The sequence below is a fragment of the Notamacropus eugenii genome, chromosome 6 (genome assembly GCF_028372415.1).
Source record: "Notamacropus eugenii isolate mMacEug1 chromosome 6, mMacEug1.pri_v2, whole genome shotgun sequence".
Taxonomy (NCBI): Eukaryota; Metazoa; Chordata; class Mammalia; order Diprotodontia; family Macropodidae; genus Notamacropus; species Notamacropus eugenii.
Window position 1 is genome coordinate 330,153,556 of NC_092877.1, and position 19,798 is coordinate 330,173,353.

At 40.6% G+C, this 19,798-nt stretch overlaps 1 pseudogene; it reads left to right on the forward strand.

The window, feature by feature from the left end:
* Positions 1–11,849: 11,849 nt before the first annotated feature.
* Positions 11,850–12,420, forward strand: LOC140512397 (dihydrofolate reductase-like; annotated as a pseudogene).
* The last annotated feature ends 7,378 nt before the right edge of the window (positions 12,421–19,798 follow it).

Below are 19,798 nucleotides of genomic sequence, written 5' to 3' on the forward strand. Positions count from 1 at the left end.
TTTATTCTGCATGAGCTCTTAGCACCATTGCAGATGTGTGGGGCTAAAGGAGTGATCCACCCCAGCAGTCTGTCTCATCAACTGTGAAGGGATTCAGCCTGAAGCTCTTTGCTCTGTGGCACTGATTCAGGTTTGCCTGGCCATTTTAAAACAGACTATTCCAGCTTATCATTGTTGGGTGAAGATGTCTTTGCTCGCGTTGACAGGTTTTCCATGACTGATTGCAGGAAGGAATGCTGATGTTTTCCTGCCTTGTTTTGTTTCTTCATACATCAACTTGACTTTATTTTTTCAGTCTCTTGCTGTCCTGTTGTTTTTCTTCTAAAAATGTATTTGGGAATGGAAGGGAGGGGGCACAAGAGAATGAGAGTTGTTTGTCTCCTTTTTCACAGAGCAAGACCTTTTTAAAGGCTTAACAGGCCATTCACAGATTCCTGTTCAGTCTGGGTACAGACCTAGTCAGAAGCTGAGTTCATTTATTGCTCATCTACCAAAGGCAAGATCTTGCTGTAGAGTGTAGACCAGGGGTGGGGAACCTGGAGCCTCGAGGCCACGTGTTGCCCTCTAGATCCTCAAGAGCAGCCCTACAGAGTTTGGATTCAGTCAAAAGGCCACACTTGAGGGCCTAGAAGGGCACATGTGGCCAGAGGCTGCAAGTTTCCCACCCCTGGGTATAGACAATGTGGGGAGAATACAAAAAGATAAAAGAAACAATCCCCAGCCTCACAAGTTTACATTTCAGAGATAAGCTATCTACATAAATGAATACAATCCTTTACTGTATGTGAGATAAATGCCATGAGAAAGTACCAGCCAGTGTCTTAGGAAGATTCAAAGAAAATAAAGATCACATTGGACTGGTGGGGACGAGCAAAGGACCCTTTAAGGCAGAGAGAGGTTTGAGCTTGAAGGATAATTAGGTTTTCAGTAAGCTTTTATTAAGTGCCACTGTGTGCTAGGCACTGTACAGGAATACAATGACAAGAAGGAAATATTGCTTGCCCTCAAGTAGCTTAGGAGGCAAGGGGAGAGACAAAATCTGCATACAAAGGTGAGTACAAAATACATTAATACAAAGTGGAATACATTGATACAAAGTGAAATACACAGATACCAAGTGATTTGGGGAGGAGGAAGGGACAAGGAAAGGCATTCCAGGCATAAGAGACAGTCACTGCACTGCCATGGAGATGGAAGCCTGGGGTGGGTGAATGGGCCACGAACTGGGAATGGAATAAATGTGCAGCCAGGGAAGACCAAGGCATAACGCATAGAATATTAGATCCCTGAAGGGACTCCTTCATTTACAAATAGAGAAACTGAGATCCGAGAGAAAATATGCTTCGTGCAAGGTCATAGAGCTAGTTACTGAGAGCCAGAATGGTACCTGGTGAGATACAGTGGGAAGAGCACAGGACTGGGAAGGAGGGGACCTGGGTTTGAATTCTGACTTTGTCACTTTATTGCCTGTGAGCAAGAGGTATGTTATTTAATTTCTCTGGGACCCTGTTTCCTCCTTCCTAGACAGATTTAGGAGAAAGACACCCTGGAGGTCGTCGAGTTGAACCACCTCATTTTGCAAATGAGGAAAATGAGGCACAGAGGTGAACTGACCTTGCCCAAAGTCATACAGGTAAGGTCCTTTGACTACAAATCTAGCATTCTTGCCACTGTACCATATTGCCACCCTCTCTAATTGGTTGCTAAGTCCTATAGATTTTACCTTTATCACTTCTCTCCTATGACATGCCACCAGGCCTAGACTATCGCAACAGCTTGCTGCTTAGGGTCAGGTCTCTCTCCCCATTATTGTCCCTCCTCCACTCAGCTATTAAAATGACCTTCCTAAAGCACAGACCTGAGCTGTCACCTCATTATTCAATAAACTCCACTGGTGCCCTATTATCTCCAGGATCAAATAGTAAATCCTATTTGACATTCAAAGCTGGTCACCACCTGGCCCCTTCCTACCTTTCTGGGGTTCTCACACCTTATTTCCCCAACTTCTTTAATCCAGGCACCCTCACTTCCTTTCTGTTCCTAGTACAAGACACTTCATTTTCCAACTCTGAAATTTTTCACTGTCTGCCTTTCCTACCGCTAATTTCTCCTGTTTCATCTCTGTCTCCTGGCTTCCCCGACCTTGGAGCCTCCACTAAAATCCCCTCTTCTACATGAAGTGGTTCCCAGCCCTCGAATTCTAGTGCCTTTCCTTGCTTTATCCCATATCTAGACTGTTTGTTTCTACTTGTTCATCTGTTGTCTCCCTTTTTCAATTCTAAGCTTCCTGAGGGCAGGGACCCTCTGTTGCCTTTTTTTTAACTCCAACTCTTAACACGGTGTTGGGAACTTAAAGAAGTGCTGATTGACCAACTAAGGTCCCTTCCATTTCTAAATTCAGGCCATGATGACTCCCCAATATAATGCCCTATTACACCATGCTAACAATTGAGGAATAGCAGTTATTCATTTACTCCTTTCATTCACTTAATAAGGCAAAGTTTGTAGAGTAGTAGAAGATAAGGGAGAGCAGGTAGATTGTAGGTAGAATACAAAGGCCTTTGAATCAACGCATGAGGGACAATAATGGCCTGGAACGTTTTGGAGAAAAAGACGACAAGTTTGGTTTTGGAGGAGGAAGGGAAGAAAACAATAAGCGCATAAAAACACCTGCTGTTTTGGGCACTAGGCTCAGCACGTTTTTACAAATGGTAAACGATTCTGCAGGGCAGGTACTATCATTATCACCATTTTACAGCTAAAGAAACGGAGGCAAACAGAAGTGAAGTGACTTGCCCAGTATCACACAGCTAATAAATGTCTGAGGCCAGATCTGAACCTCCTGACTCCATCCACAGTAACAACAGCTGCCTTGATATCCTCAATTCAAGGTGCCACCAGAACACCTGTTGGACATGCAAAACTGAAGCTCAGGGAGATGGCTGGGATTTAATATAAATATATGCAAATACATGCCTGCCTTGAAAACATGTATCTATGCATGTGTAACAGGAAGCCATGTGTGCAAACATGTATTACATGTAGACATGTACGTATGCATGCACGAAGCATCCTCATAGGTGTGATCGTTGGGGCCATGGGAGTGGATGCCACCACTGCAGAAGAAAAAGCAAAGGAAGGAAAGGGTTAACTGTAGAACCTTTGGAATGTCCATATTTAAAGGAAAGGAGGGGCAAGAGAAGGGATCAAAACAGTCTGGGGAGAAGTCAGAGAAGTGAAAAAGAAAGCCAGAAGCAAGGCATGCCAACCCTCATTAATTCTCCCTTGCCAACATCTCTGACGCTACTCACAAAGCTACTGGCCTAATTGAAGCCTCCGTGTCAGATATCATCTTCCCATTGGTCTCCCTGGTTCAAGTATTTCCCAGCTCTCATTCATCCCTCTGGCTGTCAGAGTCCCTCCCTTACTAAAAAGCTCCAGTGTGTTTCCCACTGTCTTTAGGGTCAAGTACAAACTCCTGTGTTTGGCATCTGAAGCCTTCTGTCTGGATCCAGTCTACCTTGCCAAGCTTGTTACAGATTTGTCTCGTCTGTGCTTTCTAGGCTCCAGCTCGGCGTTTCTTGTAGTCAATATTCTCGTCCAGGTAACTTTGCAGAGACTCTTCCGAGCCTGGAATTCTTTCCCTCCTCACCTCTGCTAGCTCTAGCTCCACTGCCTTTCACGACCCCTTTCCTGCTCCCCCTGCTAGTTCTTCCTTCATTTACTATATACAATATATATGTACATGTATATGTTATACACATATGTGCATGAACAGTATTTATATGCAATACTCTGCGCACACACACAGAGGAGGGAATGAATATAAGCAAACAAGATAATCTATACTTTCAAGAAATTGACATGCTAATGGGGGAAGACTATAGTTATAGGGGACTGGGAAAAAATGGGGAATGGAGGAAAGGACAAACCAGAAGGCCTAGTAGAAGTGGTCTCTGGAGAATAATCCAGGCCTGAATGAAGCATTGCTGGAGCTTCTCCTAAAATGGCGGCCTTGGGGAAGAAATCACCAGTTAGGAGAATGGGTGTCAAGGCAGAAGAGTCTGTCTGTCTGTCTGTCCCTATATCTAGGTGTATGTGTGTGTGTGTGTGCGCGTGTGTGTGTGTATACATTTTATATATATATAAAATCAGATGATTGTAGAAAAATTACACACACACACACACACACACACACACACGGAGTTGGATGCAACTCTTTGTGACCCTATTTGGAACTTTCTTGGCAAAGATACTAGAGGGGTTTTCTTTTTTCCAGCTCATTTTAGAAGTAAGAAAACTGAGGCAAACAGGGTTAAGTGACTTGCCCAGGTTCACACAGCTAATAAGTATCTGAAGCCATATTTGAACTCAAGAAGATAAGTCTCCCTGACTCCAGATTGGGCTATCTCTCTCTCTCTCTCCCTGTCTCTGTCTCTGTCACTATCTCTCTGTCTCTTTCTCTGTCTCTATCTCTCTGTCTCTTTCTTTCTCTGTCTCTGTCTTTCTCTCTATCTCTGTTTCTGAATATAGTTTCAGTTTCAAATGAAAGAGGCAGCCATTCCTGTTAGCCCATTTTTCCTACCCAACAGCAACACCTTTTCTTGAGATTTAATCTAAGTCAACCCTCCCACTTGATTGCTGACTGCATAAAATACAAAATCACCATCTTAGAGAGTGAACACAATTTTGTCCTGCTCTAAGGGAAACATCTACTAAATGAATTTTTTGTAACAAAATTTATCTTAAAGCTTAAAGTAAATTCACAAAATCATCAAGCTGGATGGATTGAGGTTGTTTATTTATTCCTCAGCCTTCAAGACTTAATGTGTCCTCTCACAGTGATCTGGAGGGTCAAATGATAAAATGATTTGTGAAAGCCCTCTGAAAAGTACAATGCATTATGCAAATGGAAGCTATCTGATTATTAATTATTAATGCTAGCAGCCTGATCCTGTGATGACTCTTTGTATTCACTCTTCTTTGGGAGTAAAGGATTCATCTCTAAGCTGAATGTGACCTGCAAAGTCACCAAGCCTAGATCAGATGCATACAAATACAACTGTTACCTCCTTGATCTACAGCAGAGATCCTGGAGCTTCCTTTAGAGCTCATTTCAGGGTTTCACAACCTGCTCGTGAGAATTCTTGATTTCTACACTGGATACAATTTAAGCTGTTTTTCTCATTTGGTCCTCAAGCAATGCTATGGAGTACAAGACCAAAAGTCAAAATACTTGGGTTCTAGTACCAGCTCAGCCCCTTAACCATATAACCTCAAGCAGGTTGCTAAAATTCTCTGCCCCTCAGTCCTCATCTGTAAAATGGGGATGATGATAATAGTTCATACTTTATAAAAATATTGATAGTTTGCAGAGTACTTTACAAAAATTATCTCATTGAAGCCTTTTACCTGCCTAAGAGGTGAGTGCTATTTTTACCACCATTTCAAATATCTCAGGGTCATAGCTCTAGAGCTCCATGGCCATCTAATCTAACAACCTCACTATATTGGTGAGGAAACTGAGGCCCAGAAAGACTAAGTGATTTGTCCTATTAACGTCCAAAGAAGGATTTGAATCATGTAGCCCTCTGTCCACACCACCTACCTGCCTATGCATGCCTTGCCTCCTCACAGGGATGTTATAAGGATCAAATGATGTATGGGCAAGGGTTTTTATAAAGCACTATTTCTATATTTTATGTTAGAGATGTGCTGGTAGCCCAGTGGGTGAAAATGCTAGACTTGGAATAAGGAAGGCAAGTTCCAAGCCCAATCCAGACACTTGCTGTGTGATACTTTGTGTTGTGGTTCAGTCATTTTTTTCAGTCGTGTGCAATTCTTCATGATCCCATCTGGGGTTTTCTTGGCAAAGATATTAGAATGCTTTGTATTTCCTTCTCCAGCTCATTTTAGAGATGAGGAACAGATGAGGCAAATACAGTTAAGTGACTTGCCCAGGGTCTCACAGATAGCAAGTGCCTGAGGCTAGATTTGAACTCAGGAAGAGGAGTCTTTGGGACTCCAGGTCTGGCACTCTATCCACTGTTCTACCTAGCTGCCCTGTATGACAAGCTCTTTTAATAAACATGAATAATAATAGCATTTATATAGCACCTTAAAGTTTATAAAATATTTTACAAGTATTATCTAATCCTCACAGCAATCCTGTAAGGTAGGCGCTACTACTATCCCCATTTTACTGATGAGGAAACTGAGGTAGGCAGAAGTTAAGTGACTTGTCCAGGGCCATATATCTAGTTAGTGTCTCAGGTAAGATCTGTACTCGCCTTCCTGACTTCAAGTCCAGCACTCTGTAGACTGCGCCGCGCAGCTGTTCTTTGCTTTGCCTCAGTTTCCTTATCTGTAATATAGGGATAATAATAGCACCTATATTTTGTGAACTCAAAGTACTATATGAATGCTAGCTAGCCTTTGATTTGGCTTGATTCTATGGAGAGTCTATAAATACTAAATACGCCTTAGGAGTAAAGTACTCATTCTTGGAAATTAAATAACTTTTAAAGGAACTAAGATATATGATAGTGCCTTTAAAAAAAAGTATTTATTGTCTTCCAGGATCCTGAGAAATACTTTGGCAAATGATTTTAAAGTAAGATCTCTCTCTCTCTCTCTCTCTCTCTCCTTAAGGTTACCAACATATCTCTTTTTTTAATTTGGAAGTAGACATTTCATTTTTAAAACCAATTATTTATTTATTTTAACCTTTTTTAAAAATTTTTTGGAGTTCCAAATTCTCTCCTTCTATCCCATCCCTCCCTCACCCAATGAGAAGGCTCAAGAAGGTTATATGATATCAATTACATACCTCTTAAATGCATAATCCTACTTCACTTTCCCAACCTTGTCCTCCTTGGTCTACTCCAACACTGCTTTGCCTTGTGTCATCTACTCGTCTTGCTGATCATTGCCAGCCTCTTTTTCTGGATGTCACCCATCGCCTGCCCATAAACTATGGCTGTGCATGAGCCTTGATACTGAATCTCTCACTATACTCTCTAGCTTAATATCATCAGCTCCCATGGGTTGAACTCTCATTTCTATGCAGATGATATCCAAATCTATTTATCCAGCCCTAATCTTTATTGTAAACTACAGTCTAGCACCAGTATCTCAAACTCAACATGATCAAAACAGAGCTCATTACAATTTCTCCCAAATCATCACTGGGAGTAGCTACACCAGCTTCCCTATTTCTACTGAAGGACCTCAGGTGTGAAATCTTGGCATCATCTTTCCCTGTGCTGTCTCCCTTATCTATCATGTCCAAATCTCTGTTTCTCCTTCTACAATGCCGCCTGAATTTGTTCCTGTCTCTCTAATTACAAGGCCAGTTCCCTAATTCAAAATCTCAACATGTCTCCTCTAGACCACTATGATAGGTCCTAACTGGTCTCTTCACTGCTGGTCTCTTTCCTCTCCAATCCATCCTCTATACACTTTCCAAATGAATATTCCTAAGATACACCTCTGACCATATCACTTTCCCACTCAAAAATTTTGCCTCTAGAATAAAATACAAACTCTCCACATTGGCCCCAGCTCGTCCTTCCAGGCTTATTTCATGCTACGCCCTTCACACATTCTACTTTCTATTCAAACTAGCCTGCCAGCTAACGCTTCCCTCATCTCAACACATTGTCTTCCATCTCTGCACAAAGGTCTGTCCAGTTTGTCCTTCATGCCTGGAATAAATACCTCCACATTCCTGCCTATCAGAACCCCCAGATAAGCTCAATGGGTCTTTCCTACCGCAGTTTTTCCAGATGACCCCCGTTGCTAACGTTCTCTTCCTCCCCAAAGGATTTGGTATTGACCTATCTTGTATCCTTCTCTGCATACATGGTACTCCAAAAGTCTTAGTGCAACTTTAAGCTTTAATAACTTCAGACGTATAACTATTATAAAATTACTCCAAAAATAATATTTGAAAGGTTAATTATTTAACATTTTAAATGTTGATGTTTCTTATTAAAATGACCACCATTTTGTGCCATATGCTGCTCTAGTTGTTTTTTGAACTTTGTAAGAATTATCAACTGCTGCTCATTGGCTGAAAGGATAGCATTTGCAATCCTAGTCTTAAAATTATCCAAAAAAGGTGCCTATCTGACCCCTACTCCCCCAAAAAAAATCTAATGGAGATAGATCATGTGACTGAAGTGGTCAAGCAAGAGGATCTCCTCTACCAATCCACTGGTCTGAGAAATCCACTGCTATCTGGAGACTGTCACACAGGCAATCCGTAATGACAGAGTGCCCCATCTTGTTAAAATTGAAATAAAGAATTTATTGTTCAAAATTCACAAAATCAGCATAAAAGAAATTTAAATAAACTTGCAAATGATGATTTTGTAAGTTTGTAGCATTTATATTTCTTAAGTTATTAAAGCTTAAAACTGAACTAAGATTTTTGGGATATCCTGTATGTTAAATTCCCCTTCCACATCCCTAACCCTCCCCACCAAGGTAAGTTCTTAGAGTATAGGAACAGTTTCAAGTTTTCCTTGCACATAGGAGACCCTTTTAATGTTAGCCAAATCAAATAGAGTGTTTCCCAATAAGTATTATTAGTCCCCTCTTATAGATGGGAAACAAGTTATAAAAAATTATTTTAAAAAAACAAGTTATAAAAAATTAGCTATTTTCCAAAGCATAGGAAGAAAAATTCTAGAGAAATCATTAACTCTCCAAACTACACTTGATCATATTTGCTCATGTTCAGTCTAATTCAGCAAACGTATATTAAACATCTCCTACACACCACATGCCATTTGAGACTTACAAAGATTGATTTGATTTGAACTAGCCCTGTGAGGCTGGAGGACATACAAAAATTCAGTGAAGCACAGTTTTTACCCTCAAGAAAGGGAGATTCAACGTGTACAAAAATAATTTTAATGCAAATTAGAACATTAATTCAAAGGAACCATCCAAACAAAGTGCTGTAAGGAGTGCTTATAAAAAGCTATATAAAGCACTCATAAAATAGAGTATGTAGTATTTTACAGATAGGGAGACTGAGGCCAGGACTGCATAGGACCCAGTAGCAGCACAAGAATTCGAGCCCAGGAATATGAATATAAAATACCACACCTCTGGACATGTTTTCCATTCTCTTAGGAAACCATACTGCTGTGTTCTCAATGTCACATTTAAGTTGCGCTTACTCATTCTGTTGTTAGTTTTATAGTTCCTGATAGAAGGGAAACGTTGATGTCACTTTGACATTTATGCCTCCTCCACCAAATAAAACTAAAGTTTTCAAAGAAAACAGTATGGGGAAAATCTTTAGGTGGGTCTAGGTCCCCTCCCCCCACTCCCATTACAACATAGCCTGAGCCAATGATTCCCTGAGCATTGTCTGGGAGTTAGACTGAAACCCGAGTCCCATTTCCTCTGAATAAAATGAAACAATTCCTGGCTGCAAATCTGCCAGATGTCTCTGTTCAAATCCTGATGAGAAATCACAACTCGGGCCTAGCTTGCATCCAGCCTTGGGACCTGTGAGCTAAGAGGCATAGATCTTTCAGTAATGATCATTAACTCTGAGCAACAGTATATTTCTTAAATTTCTAAGACATCCCACTCTCCGATACTCTCCCAGGCGAGAGTCATTGTAATCCTAAGTTTTCTAACATTAACTACTGATGCTTTTGACAGTGGTAGTTGAGTACGGTGCTCATCAAAATACATGTCAGTCTTGCCATTCCAGAATACAGGCAGGGAGGATCATTAGGCTTTCACGATGAGTACTTCTCAGCCAGGAAGTGTCAGGCTGCTGACAGAATACTTCATGCCCCTGAAACAGTCTGGATCTGAAAAACAAACTCCCCTAACTTGGCAAGGGTTTTTGAGGTTTATCATGAGAATGACTCAGATCTCACACTCCAGTTTAAAAAATTTTAAAACCTGTTGGTAGAATGATATAGTTAACAGGAGTGGGGAACCTGCAGCCTGGAGGCCACATGCAGCCCTCTAGGTCCTCAAGTACAGCCCTTTGACTGAATCCAAACTTCACAGAACAAATCCCTTTGCGGAACTTGAGGACCTAAAGGGCCACAAGTGACCTCAAGGCTGCATGTTCCCCACCCCTGAGGAGACACCATCTTTTTGTTATCTTCTAGGTGAACTTGGATCTCCTCTTTTCTTATTGCTTAAGAAAAATGTAAGACTCTGGAAAGTTTGGAGACTATTTTTTATGAACTCTCCATGTCACACGATTGTGATATGGAGTTGGAGGTAAATTGGCCAGTTACTTTTTAACTTGACATATCATTCTAGAGCAAACAAGGCAACACTGAAAATCAACACAGGCCAGCTGGTGCCTGGATAAGCCTATACAATTGAAGTGAGATACTTTTGTGTTTTCCATGTTCACTCTACATTCAGGATTGATCCATTTTGATAAAACATTGGGACACTGTTATTTTTAAGGGTTTTACCTGGGGCATTCATATTTCCGGGGAAGTTCGGTGGAAAACTAGTAGTTTCTCCAAATTGCTCCCTATAAGGAACCCACAGTTGTGGATTCAGTTTCATGTGCAATTTTACTGTCAGATCCTGCACGGGTGAGGTATACATACCCTCAATACTTACTTTAAATCTGTGTTTTTATCTAAATAGATAACAAGGAATTCAAATGTCTTTGGGAAGAACAAAAGCGTTTATAGACTGGAGGCTGTGGGATCAGAGCCTGGTTCTTCAACAACCAGAACTCGCAAGAGCTCCTTAGAATGGGCTTCCACTTTCCCAGCTACATGTTTTTAGTTGTTTTTTATAATTCTCTTAAAATTATTCAAATATGATCCTAGATCTTGTCATCAATTTCCTCAACATCATTTTTCCCACACAGATCCCAGATTCTAAAGCATTAAACATTCAAGCATTAGATACTTAGAGCTAGAAGGGACTTTGAAACCATCTGCTCCAAGTCACCCATTTTACAGATCAGTTAAATGACCTGTCCATAGTCACATAGCTACAAGTATAGGAGACAGGACAGGAACCCTGGTTTTCCAGAATTAAAGTCCAGTCCGCTAACACTGACACTAAGCTGCCTTTTAGCAAAAGCAGACAGAAATATTGGGACTCAAGCCTTGTGCCACACACATGTGAAGCCCTTAATGCTTTCTTCTAGTCTTACATGATTGCATATATATAACCTATATCAAATTGTTTGCTGTCTTAGGGAGGGAATGGAACAAGGGGGAGGGAAAAATTTGAAACAAAAAAATTTTTAAATCTGAAATTTAATTTATTTTTCATTATTTAATAATTAATAAGTATTTATTATGTAATGTAATATATAAGGTCACATAGATATATAAATATGCAATATTAATAAACAATTTGATTTAATACTAAATTTAAATGAATACTAAAATTACATGTAATTGAAAAAGCTAAAACACTGTTTTTAAAAAAAATGCTTTATTCTAACAACTTTTGACAAACTCCTTTTGTGGGAACTCTTTCCACAGATGTAAATCAGCTACCCCTATGTGAGTTCCAGGGCCCTGACAGGCTGTGATTTGCCCATAGTCAGGTGATTAGAATGCATTAGAGGAAGAAATCAAACTGGAGTCTTCTTAACCTAAAATGGAACTCGATTGTATCATGCTATATGTCTTATTACCTTTGAAAACACTAAACTTAAGGGCTATTTGTCCAAATTGAGCATCTTCATTTTTAAGGCCATGAGTTTTATGACTAGCTCCTTTGTTGGATTTTGTCTTCTGCAATTCAGTCACTAAGCATTTACTAAGCATCTACTTGTGTGTGGGGGAGGGGGTGGGGTGGGGGGTTTGTCCGTTTTCGAAGAGGACATGTGCCAGGTACACAGGTGCTGGGGATGTATTTTTTAAAAAGTAAGAAACTATCTGATTGCTTGCAGACATGGTCTGTCTGATCAGCTGACTTGCCCTGGCCCCATTCTGGAATGAATTCAAGCACTTCCAGAAAAATGACCACTACTCCTTCTGTAGAAGGTAAACAGAATCTCTTGATAATGGGGAAAGAAGACCTGGTTCTCCATTCCTGAGAAGAATCGACAGCATTAATTTAGTTCTCAGCAGGGAACTGAAGGAACCTTCCCTTGGAGCTCATTATCTTGCCAAAAGTCTGTATGATACATTAGACCTTCTCAAACTTCCAGAACTAGCAAATATGGTAGACATGATTTGGGTAGGTGGAGGCAGCTCTATTTTTAAGGAAGTGATGAAGAAACCTGTTCATCAGTGACCGTGACAAGAATTTTGCAAGAATTCGAGAGGGACACATTTTTTCCAGAAATTGATCTAAAGAAATAAAACTTCCTCCAGAATATCTAGGTGTTCTTACTGATATTCAGGAAGAAAAGGCATACAGTATAAATTTGAAGTATATGAAAAAATATAATTAATATGAAAGGTTTGAAGACTATTGTTTCCAACTAATTTTTCCATTAAAAATTAAGTTTGTGTGATGTTAGTATAAAAACTGTTACTAGAAATATTGTGTTTATTTTTACTTAATGTACTAATAAACATTTATTAAGTGCCTACTTTGTGCCAGGCATTGTGCTAAGCTCCCAGGATACAATAAGAGACAAAAGACAGTCTCTACCCACAGAAAGCTTGTAGTCCAGTGGGGGAGACAACATGCAAGCAAATATGTACCAGTAAGCTATAGACAAGATAAACAGGAAATAATTAACAGAGGGAAGGTACTAGAATTAAAGTGTTGGAGAAGCCTTCCTGAAGAAGGTGGCCTTTTAGCTTGGTCTTAGAGGAAACTAGGAAAGTCAGAAAAGAGAGAGAAGGAGAGAGAGCATTTCAGGCCTGGGGGACAGCCAGAAAGTATGCCCAGAACCAAGAGATGGGGTGTCTTGCTTGTGGAACAGCCAGGAAGCCAGTGTCACTGGAATGAAGAGTATGTGTTGAGGACCAAGGTATAAGACTGGAAAGGTAGGAGGGGGTTAGGTTATGAACTCTTTGAATGCCAAACAAAGGATGTTGTATTTCATCCTGGAGATAATAGGGAGCCACTAAACTGATTGAACAACAAGCAGGGGGCTGGGTGGACTATGATAGGGTTCAGAAAAATGACTTTAGTGACTGAATGGAGGACGGACTGGGAGAAAGACTTGAAGCAGGCACACCCATCAGCAGGCTGTTGCAATAATCCAGGAAAATTATACAATTATAAAAATGTACATGAAAATAACAACCAAACAACTGAAACAATACTGGGAAATTATAATGACCATGCTTACCCTCAAAGAAAGGTGATATAAAGGCACCTCCCCCAACTTCTTTGCATGGGCGGGAGACTATGGGTGAGGAATACTATTGATAACACCAGACTTTTTCAACATGTTGGTTAGTTTCACTGCACTATTTTTTCCCTCTTTTATTTTTCATTATAAGAGATAGCTCTGCAGGAGGAAAAAAAGGAAATGTGAAGTGTACGTGAGATAAAAAAACAAAAGGTAACAGTGAAAAAATTGTTTTTAACAAAACAAAACCAAAAAATACTATTTCTTTATAAGAAATGAGGAATATAGAAATGCCTGTGACACAGAACTAGGTGAGCAAAACCATGAGAACAATATACAATGACATCAATAATGTACATTTTCAAATCCATTAGTTGAAGTGTGGGAGGCATCATGATGTAGTGGAAAGAAGGCTGCGTATAGAGGCACAGGGCCTTGGTTCACATCCCAGCCCTGTTGTTGCTTGTTACCTGTGTGACCTTAGGTAGGTCATTTTTTCTTTCTAGGTCTCAGTTTCCTCATCATAAAATGAAAGAGGTGGATGAGGTGACCTCTAAGGCCTCTTCCTGCTCTCAATCCATGATCCCATGATCTTTCTTATTTATTTTTAAAATTTAATTTTTAAAAATTTAAATAAAAATACTGTTAGATGGTTAAATTGGAACTTGTTAGTTTTTTCACTCAAATATGAAAATGAGGTATCACTTTGCAAATCAATATAGGAAAAATATGTAAAAGCAAACAAATGCTGTAGTCAGTGCATTTATGGTGTGATTGGTGTGGCTCCTCTCTCCAATGGTACAGATCACAATCTACCCATACTTTCTCATCCTGCGCTGTTCTTGTATACAATCTTCCAAAGGTCTATCTCAATCTACTCAATATTCTAAATGCCTTCCTTTAAGTCACCTTGCATTCCACGGACACCAACTCTTTAAAGATTTCCCCTGGAAGGTAGGTGCAATTAGTATTCCCATTTTGCAGATGAGAAAACTGAAACAGATGGAAGTTAAGTGATTTGCCCAGGTTACAAAAGTAGGAATTATCTGAAGCAAGATTTGAATTCAGATATTCCAGTTTCTTGATCCACCTAGCTGCCTCTTTCTTGCTTGATAACTACTTTACATCTCATTAATCATTAATTTCCTGGATGATGTCTTTTACGTGACTTCTTGCATACGTGTCATGATTAGTAATAGGCTGTACTTACAACCACCGTGTTTCTCTCAGTTCTTTCTCCATTTGATCTTTCCTGTATAGATGGACATACTTTTGAGTGGTTACAGCTCCCTGTTTTTATACTTTGACTGGTGTTTATTGTTGGCTGGTCATTGAACATGGCTGTATCTGTTGTTACACCTTCCAAGGAATCTTGAATGATTTTGGTATTCGGATGGGAGACACCTAGAAGAGCACATAAAGGCTCCTTTTTGTTTGATTTTTTGTTCTTAAAAAAATAGTACAAAACAATTCTATGAGCTTCTGAAGGTCTCAACTCCTATTCTTTCTGCATTTTGGCTACTTCTTTGATAGTTTTCTCCTTCCCCTTTTCAGTTGAAAATTAGCTTTGCAAGACACTAGCCTTTGTAAGGTGACTTTCATTCTCAAGGGGGAGTTGTCATTCCTATATTTTGGGCCAGTTCTCATCCAGCTTTGGCAATGATTCCCTTCAAACAATTATCAGGCTTTTATTAAGCACCTACTGTTTGACAGACCCTGTCCAAGGTACTTGAGTTACAACCACAAAAGTTAAATAATCTCCCATCTTCGTGGAGTTTACATTCTAACAAAGGAGACAATGTGCATATATAGTGATATTTACACACTACAGAGAAAATAGAAACTGGGAAATTTAGTAGGAATGGGAGGCTCTAGCATCTGGAGGGAGCTGGAAAGGCCTCATTCAGAAAGTGGAACTAGAGTTGATACTTGAAAACCAGGAATTCTGAAAGGTAAAGAGGAGGACGGGGTGTATTCCAGGCATGCGGTCGGGATGGAGGGATGGGAAATGGGGTGAAGGGAAATACACAAGACAAAGGCACAACACAAAGCCAGTTTGGCTGGACCATAGAGTATGTGTGGAGAGAAGCAAAGTATAAAAAAGCAGTAAAGATTGGAAGGGATAAAGCCCTAAACAATGGCATTTATATTCAAACTTAGAGGCAAGAAGAAGGCATTGGAGTCCATTGAGTAAGGGATGTGACATGGTGAGACTTGAGCTTTAAGGAAGTCAATTTGGCAGTTGTGTAGAAAGTGGATTGGAGTAGGAAGAGGTAGACTCAATTAGGAGACTATTATTTTAGTCCAAGAAGGAGGTGATGAGAACCTGAACTAGGGTGGTGATTGTGTAAATCGAGAATAGGAGACAAATGTAAATGTGTAGAGGTAAAAACTACAGGTTTTGGGAACTTAATGAATAAATAAGAATAAGGATTCTAGGATGTCTGAGGTTCCAACTTTAGGATAATTGGAGTGAAGGCTGGTACCCTCTACAAAAACAGGAAAGTTTGGAAGAAAAGATGGTTTGGGGGAATCATAGTAAGTTCTGTTTTGGAGTTTAAGGCATCACCAGGACATGTCCGATAGGCAATTGGTGATGTAGGACTGAAACTCAGGAAAGGGAATGGAAAAGTTAATCTCTATCAGCAGGTCACTTCCATAGACATGATGGGAGCAGATGAAGTTGCCGAGCAAGAAGAGGGAGAAGAGGGCCAGTTAAAGGGGGTGATATTGAGCATAGGGCAGCAAAGGAGACTAAAAAGGAATGGTCAGATGGCAGATGGGTAGGAAGATAGCCAAGGGGAAGGAGTATCAGAGGCAATAAGCATTTATTAAGCACTTAATATTTGCCAGGCATTGTGTTAAACACCCTGGATACAAATACAGACAAAAAGAAAGATCATTTCTGCCTTCAAGGAGCTCACATTCTAATAGAAGACAACACACAAAAGGGGGCTGAATATTGGAGAGTGGGGGGAAAGTACCTTCATGGAGAGCAGTTTGGGGAGGGGTTTATGGTATCCAAAGTCCAGAAAATCAGAAGCAGAGTTTGTAAGGAATTAAAGGGTGGCCAGCCTGAAACCTCAGCCCTTCAGATGGAGACCTTGTGAGGAACTCAACAATGGGAGAAGGATGTTGGAGGCATACTGGAAGATATTTCAGGCTCATAAGTCTGCTGAAATAGATGGCTGCTGCTGCTTGTCCTCGAAGACGACCATAACATCAGGGAGGTGATGCCATGACAGGCAAGTGAATTGGATTTAAGTGAGAGAGGGCTGTGGATGAAAGAAAACCCAGAAAAAGAAAGAGTTTCAAGGAGAAAAGAACTTTAACCATGCTGAATGATTCATAAAGGTTAAGAAAGATAAGGATTGAGAACAGCCATTGGATGTGACAGTTAGGAGATACATTAAAATCTTTGAACAGGGCAGTTTTGGTTGATGATGAGCCAGAAGCCAGATTACTGATGGTTTTGAAGAAAATGAGAGGAGAGCAAGTGGAGACTGACTTTTAAAATTTACTTTGGCTTAGAGAGGGAGAATAGCTAAAGAATGATAATCTATGGAGATGGTAGCATGTAGTAAGGTGTTTTGATTGTGTGGTTTTTTTTCAGAATGGCATGATCAGGGATATGTTTGTAGGCAAGGGAGAAGGAACCAGTAGAAAACAGGAGCTTAATGATTAAAGGGAGCTTTTCTCTTCTGTATCCCTTGCTTTTAAATGATTAAAAACACCCTGCATGCCCCTTTGTTCTTCTTCTTGCCTAAGACTTTACAATCTTCATTAATCCTCTCTAGGTTCCCTCATTTGTGCCAATATAAATCACCAAAAGTGGAACAGACATTCATGTTGATAAATCTTGGGAGATTTCTCTGACACACCCTGGATTCCTGCCCTCCCCAAAAGATAACAGATCTAATCGTTGCCTCAGTTTCCCTGGATAGGGAGTTGCCAACCACCTCTACCTATCTTCTCTTTTTCTGCCTGACCTTTACTAAGTAAGACATCTCTCACTTTATAGCATTTGTGGATTTACCATGATTTGGGAGACAAATAGCTAGTTCTTTATCAGAACATCCAGCTCCCCACTCTTCAGGAGGAGCCCCAAATTTGTGTTTCTGTTTTTGCTTTTTAAGGAAAACTTCCATGTTCTTGAAACCTTTCACATTCCTTTTTAGGAGGCAGACTAGTCTGCACTGATAGAAGTCCTTTCACTGTGGCAGAAATACAAACATTGTGTACTCAGTGGCAGTCACTTAAAAACTCCCTCTGAAATCAATTCAACAATTCTATTCAACCAATATTTCTTAAATGCCTCTTACAGCCTGGGCACTGTGTTAGGTGTTGGGAATACAAAGACGAACATGGAAAAAGTCCTTGCCCTGGAAAAACTGACTCTCCATCCTGGGGAACAGTACACAGCTAAGTAAATGCAAAGTAATTTCAGGAGAGGGAAGGAACTAGCTGCTAGTGGGATCAGGTAAGACCAGAGACTGGGCTGAACCTGAAGGAAGCTAAAGCAGCTAAGGGGAGGAGATAAGGAGTAATACGGTCCAAGCATGGTGGATAACCTACGCAAGGACAATGGAGACGGTTGATGGAACATGTATGAAGAACACCCAATATACTAGTCTGGCTAAAGTGGGGAGTGTGTAAAGAGAAGTATTGTACAGTAAGCCTGGAATGGTAAGCTGGAGTCATATCAGGAAGGGCTTTAAAAGACAAACCCAGGATGTTTGGTTTTTTTTAATTCCAGGGGCAATAGGAAGCCATTGGAGTTTCTAGGGCAGGGAAATTACTAGGGAAGATCTGTGCTTAAGGAATATCCATTTGGCAGCTGAATGGAGGTTGGACTGTACATGGAAGAGACTTAAGGCAGTGAAGCTAATTAGGAGGATATTGGAATAGTTTAGGTGAGGGGTGATGTGGGTTTGAATTAGGGTGGTAGCACTTTGAACAGAGAGAGGGAAATACTAAGGAGATGGTATAAACACAGAACTGACAAGATTTGGCAACCAGTTGCGTATAGACAGTGACAGTGAAGAGCTCAGGATGACTGGGAGGTTGAGAAGTTGTTTGTCCTTCATTTTCAAAGAGGACCAATGACATTGGGGGGGGGGGGGGAGTTGTGTCTTGACTTCTGTGTGAGCTGCATTGAAGGGAGGCAGAGCTGTGCAAAGTCCTCAGTCTCTCTTCCAGGGTCACTGAAGTCCAGCAGCAGGACAAAAGTCAAGATGAGCAGTGATAGCCCGGAATATGATGGATGACCTTGGCATTTGCTGTCTGATCAAGCTCTAAGCCCTCCACAGCACCTCATTCAGAGCCATTGGAACAAGTTGTTCTCATCCACCCACTCTACGAGGGGGAAGTCTTAGCTGCTCACCCAGCCTGTGGGTCACCCTCAACCTGGTTTAGCTCCATCAGCCCAGATGATACCAGGGTATGGCTGCTGGGCATCCCACAGCTTCTAGGAGCCTGTAGAAGCTCTTGATAGAAACAGGAAGTAAGGAAGAAGAAGAACAACAATTTAAATGTATATAGGCCTTAAGGTATGCAAAGGCTTCACATACATAATTTATTGTTTGAGTTTATGCTGCAGATCTTCAGCTTTGGCTTTTACACAGTTTATAGTATTTTTATATCTTATCGCTTTCTTAACAACTTTATACACTTAACACCACTTTATAGCTTTATGCCGGTTTTATCACCTCTAAACTAGATGGCCACACCCGGCTTCCTAACCTCTTCTTTTGTGTCACCCACTTGTTTTACTTTTCTTATTTACTCAGACTTGTATAACACACTTAACAAGTATCCACCCTAGCTTTTACTTCAAGACCAGAGTCAAGAGAATCCCAGCGGCTTCTAGATTCTAAATCAGACCTGATCTCCCAAACGGAGCAAGGTGAAGAGTGATAGACATACAGCTTCCAGGGAGGGGTCTTGTGATTCATTTTTTCTGGCGTACCAACTGTCCATTCCTTTCTCGAATGCATCCATCACACAGTCACAGTTGTATCAGCAGAGTCTTCCTCTTCATCTCTATCCTGCTGACTGTATTCTTGAATCATGCTTCACATCTCAGCCAGCCAGTCCTCTTGGGCCATCTTTCCATCTGCTCTGCTGTAGTTCCATTTCTCCCAATCTGGGACAATCAGTTGATAAGCATTAATAAAGCACCTACTATGTGCTAACCACTGTTGTGAGTGCCAGGAGAAAGGTGAAAAACAGTCTCTGCTCTGAAGAAACTCACAGTTTAATGGGGGAGGGGGAGGCAGGGAAAGGAATATAACAGCCAGCATTTATATAGCACTTTAGATACAAAGCATTTTACAAATATTATTTTACAAAATCCTGTAACTGCTATTTTTATTCCCACTTTACAGATGAAACGTAGGTTAAGTGACTTGCCCAGTGTCACAAAGCAAAAAAATGTCCAAGGATAGATCTGAAGTTAGGTCTTCCTGATTCCAGATTCAGTGTTCTATTCACTGGGCCCTCTAGCTGCCCTTCTAGACT